Below are 14905 nucleotides of genomic sequence, written 5' to 3'. Positions count from 1 at the left end.
CCACTTAATTGACCAGGCTCAAATAATCATCAGATTATTGGATCAATCTAAGTACTCATAGTGAGCTATTTTGAATTGAACTATTTTAGCTCTGGAGGGGAGGAGAGGATGGAAAAAGAGGTCAAGACTTATTGGAAATAAACCAAGACTGTAGAGAAACTTATGCTTTTTTTCCCCTAGTTTAGAATATGTCCTCTATTCATACTTCTTTGAATCATTTCTGAGCTAAATTTGATAGTACCCTGGTTACCTGGGGTAAGGGTCGCAGAGAAGCACCTCCCTTGGCAGCCACCTCACTGTGGGACTTTCCAAGGCTTTTCCCAGTTTCTAATGCACTCATTGTAGTGATGATGACACACGTCTTGGCAAAATGTCTCCGTGTTCAGAAGTAGAACAGCTCCAATGTTCTTGATTCTATTTTAGACTTGTATTTAAGTGATCTGCCCACCACAGCCTGACTCCTTTCAACCTCATCTAATTTTTTCAGACTTAGTTTGGTCAGCCATACTAATTTCATAGGATAAAGAGATAACATTGCCTTCTAGAGTTGGAGCTAAATATTAGAGACTATATTGTGTTAAGCCATAAATTTCCAAACATGGTCGTCTCATTTACATTGGTAGATGCTTATGAGGCTAGCATTGGTTTTCTCACAAAATGGCACATGAAACACAGCTTATAAAAATATACCCACGATGTGGAAGGTATCAAGGAGCCCTTATGAAATATTCGACATTTTGCTTCTGTTCATTAGCTGGTTTGTAATGAACCATAGGCTGGCCAAACTAAATTCCAAAGCCTGAAAGATCATTTGTGATGGGAAACAGGACAAATAAAAGGGATATTATGCAAAGCAGATAATCCTTAACTTTCACAAGTTAATCTCTCAAAAAAAAATGTCATCATACTTTCATTTACTATATAGTAACACCCCTTTTGCAAGTAGGTACATCAACTGATAAAAAAAACACTTTTTAATTCTCTAATGGGGGGTACTTTTTCACTCACCAACAGCTTAGGTTTGGAAACGCTTATTTATGTCTGTATAGCTGAGTTTGTTTTATCACATCCTCTCCCTCTTATTTTATTAAATGAATGAAAGTGAATAAATAATAATATTATGAATTGTAAACTTTATAAACCCAATATGATTGAAATAGAGATAAAATCATTATAATAAAATAGCATTAGATAGTTATTGTACTAAATCAGGTCAACTGTTCATTCAACTGTTTAAGAAAAGTAAGTCACCAAAGGTTATTCTAACAGCAGAGATTTATTTAGGAATATCATTATATGTATTTTAATCTCTGAAAATAAACTAATATCTATTTAGTTTTCATACTTTAGATTGTTCTGCTTATTTTCAGACACATATAATGTACAAAATAGGGTATTATAGTTGTTCAAAAGGTGGATTTAGAAATCAGACAGATCTGAATTGAAAACCAGCTCCTCTACTTACCCAATGCAAGTTATTAATTATCGTTGAGTCTTAGTTTCCTCATCTGAAAAGGATCACCAAATTTGTTTGTTAGAGTTTTTTTTGAAAGGGAAAAAGATAACATATTTTTGGATATAGAAGACCTATCATCATGGTACTTAGCATGTATATACATAGATCAGATATATATATATATCTAGGATGGACCTAGAGTCTGTCATACAGAGTGAAGTAAGTCAGAAAGAGAAAAACAAATACCATATGCTAACACATATATATGGAATCTAAGGAAAAAAAAAAAAAGTCATGAAGAACCTAGGGGTAAGATGGGAATAAAGATACCTACTAGAGAATGGACTTGAGGACATGGGGAGGGGGAAGGGTAAGCTGTGACAAAGTGAGAGAGTGGCATGGACATATATACACTACCAAATGTAAAATAGATAGCTAGTGGGAAGCAGCCGCATAGCACAGGGAGATCAGCTAGGTGGTTTGTGACCACCTAGAGGGGTGGGATAGGGAGGGTGGGAGGGAGGGAGATGCAAGAGGGAAGAGATATGGGAACATACGTATATGTATAACTGATTCACTTTGTTATAAAGCAGAAAGTAACACACCATTGTAAAGCAATTATACTCCAATAAAGATGTTAAAAAAAAAACAGAAAGAGAATAGTAAAATTAATCCTAATTCTAAAAAAAAAAAATCAGGCATTCAGGCTGCAGCACTCCAGGCACTAATTCCTCCCATCTTCAAGGTTAGGACTTGGAGAATCCACTGGCTCATTTTGCAGAAGATGACACTGAGGCAAAGCGAATGCAAAGTTCGCTAAAATACTAGACCTATGGAAGCTGTTGTCCTACCATCAATGTTTTCTTCTCTGAAGGGAGACAATAGCCAGGAGAGTAATAGGAAGGTTGTTCACCTGAGTGGAATATCAGACCCAGATAGGAAGAGTAAAAGTCCATTACAAAGACAGGTGGTGGGGCTGATGCAGAAAAGAATGTGAAAGATATGGATGGAAGGATACAGAACCTTAAAGAGGTGAAGACTTTATCTCTTGGTTTCCCTTTTCCCTGTGTTATTCTAGAAGGAATAGCTGAAAATTGGGAAGTTCCGTGTGAGCTTTGGAGTCAGGACTGAGCCCAAATCCCTGGTATATGTGAGTCATGAAGCAAGACATAATCAACTTGGAGAATTTCCATTCCATGCTTAGGTTAATAAATGGGCCTTTTTTTTCCTTTCTGGATATACTGCTTTGAGCTCTTGTAATACTTAATTGCCACAATGAGAAATAACAAGAAAATTAATAAGGCGATGCTTTTAAGATTTTCCTGACAAGTTTGAAAAGCAGATCTAACTGTAGACATTTATCAGTGATGAACTATTGAACCCTGGGGAGTGACTGGTTGATGCTTACGAACAGCAGCTATAGTCACCTGACAGCTGATGACTTCCAAGGAAGTCATATGGTGATGGTAAGTATTAGCCTTCGGCCCAAAAAATCTATTTTATATTTTGACCAATGCATTTGAGAAATTTCTGTATTTTACATGTAGGTCAATAAAATATAACTCTCAAAAATTTAGAGAAACAATTATCAGTTTTATTTTAAAACTTGAGAGGATGGGAATTTGACTAACATAACTACAGAGAAAAAAATAGAAGGAAAAAATCTAATCACTTATAATGTTTAAAATCCACTTTTTCAATTTTGTTCCAAATATCACAATCCAGGGAAGGGTAAATCATTTGTTTTGGGTTATTTATTCATTCGATCTTTAAAATAATTTTGAAGTACTTTCTTTCTCGGTACTATCCTGAGGCATAAGCACAAAATCAAAAGAAAATATTAATTAAATTGCATTATAGTCGATACTGTTACAATTTTACAGCTTAAAACAGTACATGAAAATAGCTTTTTAAAATTCAACCATATTAAAAGTTCCTGTCTTATGGAGAATTCTAATTTTTAAAAGGTACTTTGCATTGGGCCCTGATGACCAGAGACTGTATTTAAGTCAAACTGACCCAGGGCTGTAATCTTACTTCTTTTGACAGAGAAAAATAAGAGCATGGTAATCACTGGAACTATTTCATCCAGAGCAGCAGAGCTGTATTTATTTCCATCCTAATGGAGAATCATTCTGTGAACAGGATTGTTTGTTTCTTTGCAGGCCTGACTCCCTGGGGAAGGAGTTCCACTTAAACACATCTGTATCTCTCTCAAAAAGACAGAAGTCCTATACAATGTAAAGGCTTAATACTAATGAGAGTAACTATCATTTATTAAGTACCTACTATGGGCCTGTAATCGTATTTTCTCCTTTGATCCTCATAACAACATTTTAGGAGGGCATGATTATCCTCAATGTACAGATGGAGAAACTGAGGCCTCACAAACTTACATGCCTTGCTTAACAGTGTTTCTATCCCATAACACTTATAGTGATCATGCCTACAGTCATTATTACTAAAAAAATGAAATGACTTGATCCTGGAATTGTGTTGTAGCATGGAAGCTAGAAGCTCATTATTTCACACAATGGACTATCTCATTCACTGAAACGTTAACACCCATCTGTGATTTTGCATAAGGTGCAAAAGAGCTCTGGTAAACCAAGCAGGAGTCCTGACAGCCTTTCAAATATATACTTGGATAAGTTTCCTAGGAGTAGTAAACCACAGAACAGTGCTTTGAAAAGTCCATCCATGATGTGAATAAATGTTTGTCCTCAGATTGGAACCTCTGCATTCATAAGCAGTCATTCTTCACTGGGTCTTAAAGGGAAATCTCTTAATCGAACAGGTTTTTCAATCAGAACAGAATGACAGGCCAGTCAGTACAGTGCTAGTGATATACTTCCCGCAGAAAGCTAGAGTGTAGGTTACTGTTGAATAATGGAATCTGGAATCTCAAACTGCCGTGCCTTTCCCTGCAGGTCTGTAAAGGGATGGTATATTTCCCCCCTTTAAGAAAACTTAAAAAAAAAAATAATTACCTAATTTGAGCATAAGAATGGGAGTCAAATGATTCCCAATGAACCATATGACATTTTAAAATAATGTCTTTGCCCAGTTTGACATGAAATATATGACGTGTCCCACGTGCTTCTTCCCTAATGAAAAGCGCAACACTATCCACCACTACCTAGGTTCCTGCCTTTCTTCCTTTTCTTTCCCAGCTTTTGTCTCTTTTGTGTCAAACCTCTCACTGTGCAGTGTTAATCTCTCTAAAGTCATTGGGTGCTTATTGTTGATTTTTGCCATTTAAATAAAGCATTATATAGGGAAAACATGTTTTAAAAAAACTAAGATCATTGATATTCAAGTACACACACACAAAGCAAATGAAAGAGTTTAATCAAACCATGCTGTTTTCTGCGAAGTGTTAGATTGGCTGACAAGAGACTATTTTATAATTTTACCTAATGCTTTTTATAGAAGATTTTTAAAAACCCCATTCTTATCTAATTCTAAAGAATGAGCAATTCGACTTTTTCTGGAAAAAGATAAACACACAAATCTGTTCAAAAGGAATAAAAAATAGTAACATTTAAACCTTGCTTCCAGAATATATATATATTTTTTTAACATTTTGTTTTAAAATTTATTTTATTTATTTATTTTTGGCTGTGTTGTGTCTTCGTTGCTGCTCGCGGGCTGTCTCTAGTTGTGGCGAGCGAGGGCTACTCTTCGTTACGGTGCGCTGGCTTCTCATTGTGGTGGCTTCTCTTGTTGTGGAGCATGGGCTCTAGGCATGCAGGCTTCAGTAGTTGTGGCGCACGGGCTTAGTTGCTCCGTGGCATATGGGATCTTCCCAGACCAGGATTCGAACCCGTGTCCCCTGCATTGGCAGGCGGATTCTTAACCATTGTGCCACTAGGGAAGCCCCAGAATATATTTTTTTAAACATTTAAAGAATATTCTATTTAATGTCTTATATTTGAATGTATGTTTTAATAGCTCAGTTTCTGAAAAGGAAATATAATATTTAAATCTTTGTCAATAGTTGAGAAATTATTCAGAAATACGATGAATTATACCCATTCCCAATAAATCCTTTCATAGAGTTTAGCAATGTATTTGAAAAGAAAGGTACCTTTAATTGTCTGATAGGGCCTCTGTGAATTCTGAGATTCCCATGCTTTTTCACCTAAATCAAAGTGAAATTTACCCTGGCACAGCACAGACCTCAGGCACCACTCTACTGTTCCATGGAACAGATGTTTTGGAATTCACATAATGATAGACAGACTTCTTCTATGAAAGGTTTCTAGAATGAGGGCTTCGGTGAAACTGGTCATGCCTGTATTAAGACCTTTCACTCAGCAGGACAATATTTGCATTTTCGCACTTATCTGGCAATCTCATCTTTTTTTAAAGAAAATTTATTTATTTATTTATTTTATTTTTCACTGCGTTGGGTCTTCATTCCTGCACACAGGCTTTCTCTAGTTGCAGTGAGCAGAGTCTACTCTTCGTTGCGGTGCATGGGCTTCTCATTGCAGTGGCTTCTCTCGTTGCAGAGCACCGGCTCTAGGTGCATGGGCTTCAGTAGTTGTGGCATGCAGACTCAGTAGCTGTGGCTCGCAGGCTCTAGAGCGCAGGCTCAGTAGTTGTGGTGCACAGGCTTAGTTGCTCCACAGTATGTGGGATCTTCCCCGACCAGGGCTCGAATCCGTGTTCGCTGCCTTGACAGGCTGATTCTTAACCATTGTACTACCAGGGAAGCCCTGGCAATCTCATCTTGATTTAAAAAAAAAAAGTCAAGTTTCTTTTAACTTAATTGCATATTCCATTTTTTTCAAATTACACTCCTAACATTTAGAATGTTGAGTCATCAAGACTGAACGTAAGATTTAACATTTTTCTGAGCTATCATCTCAGATAATAGTTAAATGAAGAAATACATCAATCAAAATCCATCATAAAACAAAGACCTTTGAATAACTGGCACCCCAGCTTCTAAACAAGCAAGAGACACAAATGGGTGACCTCTCCTAGGCTAAACTCTAGATGACCCCAGGAGGGCACTCCTGGCATAAAAGGGTACATGTCTCTTGTGTAAAGAAGGTAAGAAGATTCAGCCTCTCAGAGGTTAAGACTGATGCCCACGCATTCCCTCACCAACCATGCGACCTGTGAGCCAATCCCTCCCAGGTATCTTGGCCTGGATTGTTGATGAGATTGTTGAGAGTTTGAATATTTTTTTGTAATCATCTGATACTGCTAATGTTGACTTAGCCCAACCCATCCAGTCCCTGGGTGTGGGGTATTTTCAGAGGCAAGCTGACTCATTCAAGCACTAAAGTACCATTTAGGACATTGTGGCTGTAATCTAGTAAATGCCACCTGGGTCTCTGCGTAGCCAAGCAACATCCCCAGTTCCCATCTTTGATTTTACTAAACCAGAGGAGGGTCAACACATGGCCTTTACAATAAAAAAGTCTGTACTCAGTCTTGTTTGAGAGTTGGAATTCAAAATTTTCCAAAGGTTTCTATTATCTAACTTTAATTCCTATTACCCAGTGGACGCAATACATTATTCCCTGATTTTACACAATTCCAAGGAGCAAATTTATAGCACTGTGCTCCTGGAACTAAGTATATACAGAAGGAACTAAATTTGCCAAAGGAAATTTGCTACTTTTAACTTTTCTCTAGTCATACAATAGCTACTCATTAAAATCTGCTTGTGTGGTACTGGTATCCTTACATTTTGCCTTTATCAGTTTAGAGAATGGGCAGTAGATTTGCTTACTGGCTTCTAGAGTTTTCTCCAACAAATTTTTACAAATGTGCATATTTTCATAATACCTGAGATGCAGAAAATCAACTGCAAACGAAACATAACATTCAATTTTATGCTCTCAGAGTCTTACGTGCATGTTCTAACTTAGATCAACTACACATACCCTAAAGAGTAAAATGTGTCTTCGTGATTCATGTAACACAAAGGTGACTTCATCTGTTTTAACCCATATTGGAATATTCATCCGTGATGTTATACTCAGAGAATTTACAGTGAAATGCTTTCAATTATAAGTATTTATGGTACATGTTATAGAATGGCATAAACTAAAAATATGTTTATAGATAAACTCATAAAATACCTAGACTCCAGGCTTGACTAGAATGTTAAAGTATGAAAATATACAATCTCAAAATGGCAGAAATCAAATTGCCAAGGTATTCTCTGATTCATTGTATAGAATGAAACAGCACTTTCATTATTAAATGCTTACAAACATAATAAGCCATATATTAATTGTTTCATATGCATTAAAGTATATAAACCAAAATAGATTGCTCTGAAAACTGTTACATTTATTTGTCAGTCAAAAGTGTATTTAGATTTCAGCCTAGAAATTTGAAAATATTAATCAAATGTAGTATTTATGACTGGGAAATTTAAATTTTTAAAAAACTTCAATAGGTGACTATATTAACTTTTTTTTCTTTTTGTAAAAAGTATTTTGGGGTTGAATAAAAGAAACTGAAAATTCACTTAGACATTCTCCAAGTATGGAAAATAAGGAAGGTGCATATCCCCCTACCGTTTGGAATAATTTGCTGTCATTTGGGGATGACTTGACAGACCCATTGATAGAGCAACAGAAAAAATAAAATGCAAAGCAATAGTTAAGTATCTGAAATTATTACTGTCCCCATAAGTGAGAACAATAAAACTTAGGTGGGTAAGGCATTTTGACTAAACGTGGTGATTTCCTCCATCTTCTTCAATCTTTAATAACTTTTCCAGATCACAGATGCCACTTGCCCTGGAGGCTTTGGCCAAAGGACAGGAGATTACAAAACAAGATAGTGGGTGAGTCATGAGAACTGTATTAAAGAGCTTATCATACTTTTTCTGAAATATCCTTTTACTATGAAAACAGAGGAGGGAAATCTTTAAATTCAACAGCCTTAGAAAAGAAAGGCATACATGTTTAGGTTTCATTTTCAAAACAAGATTGCTTTGTATAACTATAGAATCCAGTAACACACACACAAATATTTCTGTGGGTTAATATGAAAGCAAACCCTACCATGCTTAGTAGCACAGTTTCCTCCTTTTTCAGAATTACTTTATAGTAAAATGTGAAGACAGGTAGTTCCTTCTTCCTGTTGCTGATGCCCACTCTGAATTACTTCGGAAGGATTCAGGAAGGATGATAACATTAATTCAAATTTCAACAACTATCCCCTATTTTACAAAATGATTGCTTCTGTTTTATATCATTTTATCTCAGAAACCCCATGGCATAGTTTGGGTAGGTGTTGTTATCATTCCTAAGGTACAGATGAGGAACCAGAAGTTTGAAGGGGTTAAGTGACTTCCCCAAGGTCACGTGTTACACCTGTCACTCAGAACTCTGTTCCTGGATCCATCCTCTTCTAAGCCTTCAACGAACTTCCACGTAAAGGATAATTCCCTCTCCTCACATACACAACACAACTTTTGAAAGTTTGTGAAAAATATTTGGAACATATGTAGTATACTTGAAAATCCCTTTTTTTTTTTTTCCAGCAACTAAGTCATTTTCCTCTCTCAAAAAGCTCATCAAGCTTTTAAGGTACCCCAAGAATTGTTCTCAAGTGGGAAACTTATGGAGAGCTATTTTAACAAAACAAAATTAAGCTTCTGTCTTCTGCCTGTTATCATTCAAACACCTAAGAATGAGTGATATAAACCCCTATATTGAAATAATGAGAGCAGATGCTGTAAATCTGCTTTGTGCTATACAGTATCCACTAACCATATGTGGCTATTAAAATTTAAATTAATTTTAATAAGTTAAATGACATAAAAATAGCAGTTTCTCCATCACACTAACCATGTATCAAGGATTTTATAGCCACAAGGGGCTAGTGACTATTGTATTGGACACCACAAATACAGAACATTTCCATCATTGCAAAAAGTTCTATTGGCCAGTGTTGGTCTAAATTCTAGCTGTTATCAGTGTCAGCCTCCTTCCTTCTCAAGCAACTCAAACTCAATGATGCTGTCCTCTGGACTGAATGGCATCGTGTGTGTGTGTGTGTGTGTGTGTGTGTGTGTGTGTGTGTGTGTGTGTGTGTGTGTGTGTGTGTGTGTGTGTGTGTGTGTGTGTGTGTGTGTGTGTGTGTGTGTAAAATGAACCATGATTCTATTCTCCTAAACAATGCTAGGAAAAACAGCAAGCCACAGATAAACATGGGCTATTTATGTGGCTTCTCTTGATGTGGGAAGAAACCAAAATCTTTCTGTTAATATCAGTCAACCCTTAAGACCATTTCAGTGATACACTGTTATATTATCACTGTATATGTGTGTGTATGTGTATATATATGTACACCCACACGCATTTTTACATTAACAGCTCGTATGATAGAACACACTGATGCTGAACAGAGAATCTCAAGTTTCTGAGGTTTTTGTGGATAAGGAGATCAAATGAGGGCTTAGCCTTTGGAGGTGGGTTGTTTGGGGCAGGCACCAGGGGGAAAGAACCTTCCCGTGAGAGAGGCTCATGCAAAAAAGCCAGCATGGTACAAGGAGCATCCAGGGAATGTGCTCCATCAGCTCCACCTGAGGATTCTCTCTAAGGAGCCAGGTAGCTGACTTGGCTGGAAGAGTGAAAATAGGGAGAAAGATGAAAAACTCTGTAGAAAGGACTGAATATTGTTCTTACTGAACTGTCTGTCACAGATGGCCAGGCATTCCTCAACTTTTAAAGTAGGTTAATCTGAAGAGGCAGTGGTTTGGGGAACAGGAATGCATTCAGGCCAGAATCCTCCATCTGCCACCTTCTATCTCTCTAGCTTTGGCCACATTTAACCTCTATGAGCCTTAGTTTCAAATCTTATTTGTTCTACTGAAGGCTAACCTCGTAAAAAGCATAGTATAACAAAAGGAGAGGAATACAAAGAACTCACACAAATAGATAATTATCCTATAATTCCATGAATCTGATGACAGACATAGGCACAGTCTTGAAAGACTTTGTGGTGGAGGAAGTGGTATCTGGGCTAAATCATTAAGGATGAACAGCAGTTTAGGAAGGAATAGGTAGTTCATGGAGAAAAGAGCATGAATAAAGAATGGAGAAAAATATATGGCTATGAAAAAATTTATATATAAAAAGAAATCCTTCCCCACTTTGAAAAAAGAGAGAGATTTATAAAACAGAAAAACACTCCATGCCTGAACAGGTAAAGAGTTAAAGAAAGTAGAGAAAAAAATATTGTTTAAAAAGGGAAGAAAACAAAAAGAAGTGAATGGAGATCCCAAATAAATTCCTTTCCCACCAAGAAAAGCCTTTTCTTTCTTTACATTCTGCTTCTGCCTTTGTGGTTTATTTGCAACTGCACAAGACCATTCAGCAGCTGTGTTCATAGAAACTCCTTCTCATTTCTGGTGGGACAGGTTGCACCAGTGAATCTCTGATACAGACAAACTAGGCAGGCAATTCTTTCAGATCCCAGTAGCAGCAACCCCTCCCCACCTGCGCGCGCGCGCACACACACACACACACACACACACACACACGGGGCTTCTCACTGCCCTGCCTGTGTGATCCCCTTCCCCCGGCACTGGGAATCCCTCTCAAAATTAAGGCTGAGCAATGTTTGACCCCTCTCTGGTATGGCCAGTGCAAATTTTCGAGAGAGAACCTTCTCTTGGATTCCCTTAGATGTCAATGCTAATCAAAACCTACAGACTTACTATCACCTCCTTCTGAATCTAGATGTCTCATGAGGCTTCAGTTTTTGGTGTCTAGACATGTATTATTTGGAAACACAGGGTCCCTGGGTAATGTTCAGAGAACAGCAACTCACTATCTGACCCCTAGAGAGAGACTCCGTGGGAGTCACTGACCCATTCCCCTGAGGAAATGTTTTTTCTGGAAGCAGGGAATGAGACGCTCTCATGAAGAGTTGTCCCACCTGGGGATCTCCATTTAATTTTTTATTAACAACAACCAAAAAAACCCCTGAAAAACACTAACTCATTTCTGACACAATTTGCTATTTATTATTTGTGACACTTAAACAACAAGCTTTAAATTAAGGCTCCCTGAGAATGTTAGATTAAAAGAAAGATATTCATATTCCGCCTGGGATTGTTAGTGACTAGGGAGTGGTGGAGAGAGAAGGTCTATATCCATCATCACAGCTCTCTTACTCTCTCCTCTGCCACTTCTGCCATCCAGAAGCAGGAGGGACAGATCAGCATCATCACATTCACATTTTGGGAGGGCACTTGGGTCAACGGCAAATGTCAGTAAACTTTGGTCTACGAGCCAAATCCAGTCCGTCATATGCTTTTATAAATACAGTCATCCCTTGGTATCCACTGGGGATTGGTTTCAGGACCACCTGAGGATACCAAAATCTGTGGATGCTTAAGTGCCTTATATAAAATGGCAGACTACAGGCATACCTCATTTTATTGTGCACCTCTTACTGAACTTTGAAAATACTGCATTTTCTACAAATTGAAGGTTTGTGGCAACCCTGTATTGAGCAAGTCTATCAGCACCATTCTTCCCACAGCGCTGTTCATTGCAGGTCTCTCCATCACATTTTGATAATTCTCACAATATTACACTTCTATTTTCATATCTTCCCAAATACGTTAAGTCATCTCTACTTATAATACCTAATACAATGGAATTTCTAGGTAAATAGTTGCAAATACAATGTAAATACTATGTAAATAGTTGCTGGCGTGTGGCAAATTGAAGGTTTGCTTTTTTGGAATTTTTAAAAAATATTTTTAATACTCACTTGAATCCACAGATGCAGAACCTGCAGATATAGAGGGATGACTGTAAAGTTTAATTGCAGCACAGCCATACTCATTTGTTTACATGTCACCTACAGCAGCTATCATGCTGGTAAAGTTGAACAATTCCAACAGAGACCATATATGACCCACAAAGTCTAAGACATTTACTATCTGGCCCTTTACAAAAAATGTTTGACTTGATCTAAGGTAAAGCAGAGACATACATGAGGAACAGTCTGCTCAATATTTACCACACTTTGGTTCATTTGACAAATATTTGTGAAGAACTTCCTGGGTGGGAGGCTCTGAGGATACAACAGGGAACAGAACCCGCAGAGTCGTTTGCTTCACAAAGTTCACAGTTTTCTCAGGCTTTATTGCAATGGTCCCTGTTCAACATTTTTTTTCTTCTTCTATGTTTGTTAAATACAAGCTAGTATTACAATACAGTAATAGGCATGGAATAGGGTATCAACTAGAGTTACTAAATACAGGATGCCCAGTTCAATTCAGCAAACATGTACTAAATTAAAATAGCTACTATGAAGAAAGCCAAATGCTGTAATATTATCCTTCCTCTGAATGGGACATCAAGAGAGGGCCAAAGAGAAGTGTTCTGTACATGTAGGGTGTTTTTATCCCATTATCAAGGAGACAGAGGTTACTGATGGATAGAGGTGACTGATGGACTTTAACCATGAGGACAAAGCCATCTCTGTGTAGATGTATGTGTCAAGCTATTTTAAAATGATGCTAACAAATATTCTATTAAAAAAAGTAGTAGTAACAAGGGGAGATATTTAAAAAAAAAAAAAAAAAGAGAGAAGAGGAAGAGAAAGCTCTTTCCTCCTTTCTGGTAGAAGGGAGAAAAGAGAAACCTGTATGTAGTGCACAGAGGAAAAACCCAAGTTGAATAATTCATGAGTGTTGAGAAATGTGAGGAGTGCTCATGTGTACAAGTCTCATTCTGAAAACATCTGGCTTAACAAATCTGGGATCTTAGTGTTGTGATAACAAGAAAAAAGAATGGAGGGGAGAAAATGTGGTGGTGGCTGAACTTGTCACATATATATAAAATCTAAACCCAGAGTGTTCACGTGGGCAGAATGGAAACCCTTCTAGCAGCATGGCAGTGAGTCCTGCACAGTCAGTTCCTAGAGACAGAGAGCATGCAAAAGGTCACGTGGTATTTGCCCTCTAAAATAGATGAAAGCATTAATCCATTTCATCAAACTAGTATTTGTGTTTACAGGCATCGGTAGATATTTAACTCACACACAGAGGTAATATATAAAACCAAACATAGAGACAGAGTCTGTTGTGAGCATTTAAAAAATCAAACCTGGACTACATTAGCTAAATCTTAAGCAATCCCTAAATTTAAAACATAAATAAGAAGTGGCATGTTTTCAGGTCATCCCTGAAGGATTTTCATCAGGCCTTCAGTTTGTCACAGTAGCAGACTGCAGATTTTTCCTCCCAAGCATTTCCCAAGAAGGATTTTCTGATTTGTCACACATGTTCCCATTCATTGGTCCAGTGCCCTGGCAGAACCAGAGATTCTAAACTTGTCCGGAAAAGGGTTTCATAATTCATCATGCATACCACTCTCCTTGGCGCCAAGAGCAGTGGCCTGTTCCAAGTGCATGCTCTTGGACATTCACGGTTGACTAAAGGGACCAGATTTTTGATAAACTAATGTAGGACAAAGGGAAAGAGCCCGATAGCACAGGGCCTGCGGCTGAGATAGAGGAGGAAGAAAGAGAGAGACAGGGAATGAGGCTGTGGTGAGAGGGGCAGGTGGGGCTCCCCTTGTTGGGTATCCCACGAGACAAATGTGTGACTGCACTGGTTGAGGAAGGTTGCTCCCTGCAGTAAGGGGGGTAGGGAGGGGGTGGGGAGTACTAGAAGAATAGTGAGATGTTTGGAAGGATGAGAGAGGAGGACAGGCAAAAGGGGAAAGGAGAGCCTGGGGAGAGAGCCAATGTTCCAGGACAGATCGTTTTGGAAAACATGGTGCCTACCAGGCAGCCCAGGAAGTTCATGTTGAGGGCCATCGTCGGTACAAGGTGACCATTCACCTTGGCTTTGATGAGGCTGGGCAAAAGAGGGTGGAAATGATGCACGGGGCCCATATCATGCTAACATGCTTAGAGAGTGCCCATTTGTCTACAGAGGCAAGACATTCTGAAAAGTTTCCCATTTCCACTGTGTTCGTAATGATTTCAGCAGTGAGCCATTTAAATTCAAAATTAAGATTTACTTTGAAATGTTTCACCTTAGAAAGCTGCAGCAGAATCATAAGAAAAGGAATATGTTTAACTATTGTTAAATCTAAGTATTCAGTCAGCCTTCTTCTCCTTCTGAATATTCAAATTGGAGAGCCACGGAGGACAAAGAGAAAAATAAATGCATTTCTGATAGAAAATGCAAATTAATGCCTGCATTCTGCCTAAATTCCTCCAATATACCCTTTCAGTTGTTTTCTTTCATCACCATCTGACTAGAAAACTTACATAAATTTTTTTTGGTTGGTAGGTGAGTGGGAGTCTCTTTGTAAATTTTCTTATTTAAAAAACATTATATTGATAATTAAAGAAATGCAAATTAAAGCTGCAAAATAACAATACCGCTACCAAAATGGTGAAGATCCAAAACATTGGTAATTCTCCAGATGGGTA

Source organism: Globicephala melas, chromosome 10 (genome assembly GCF_963455315.2).
Source record: "Globicephala melas chromosome 10, mGloMel1.2, whole genome shotgun sequence".
Classification (NCBI taxonomy): domain Eukaryota; kingdom Metazoa; phylum Chordata; class Mammalia; order Artiodactyla; family Delphinidae; genus Globicephala; species Globicephala melas.
Note: the sequence above shows the minus strand (reverse complement) of the source record.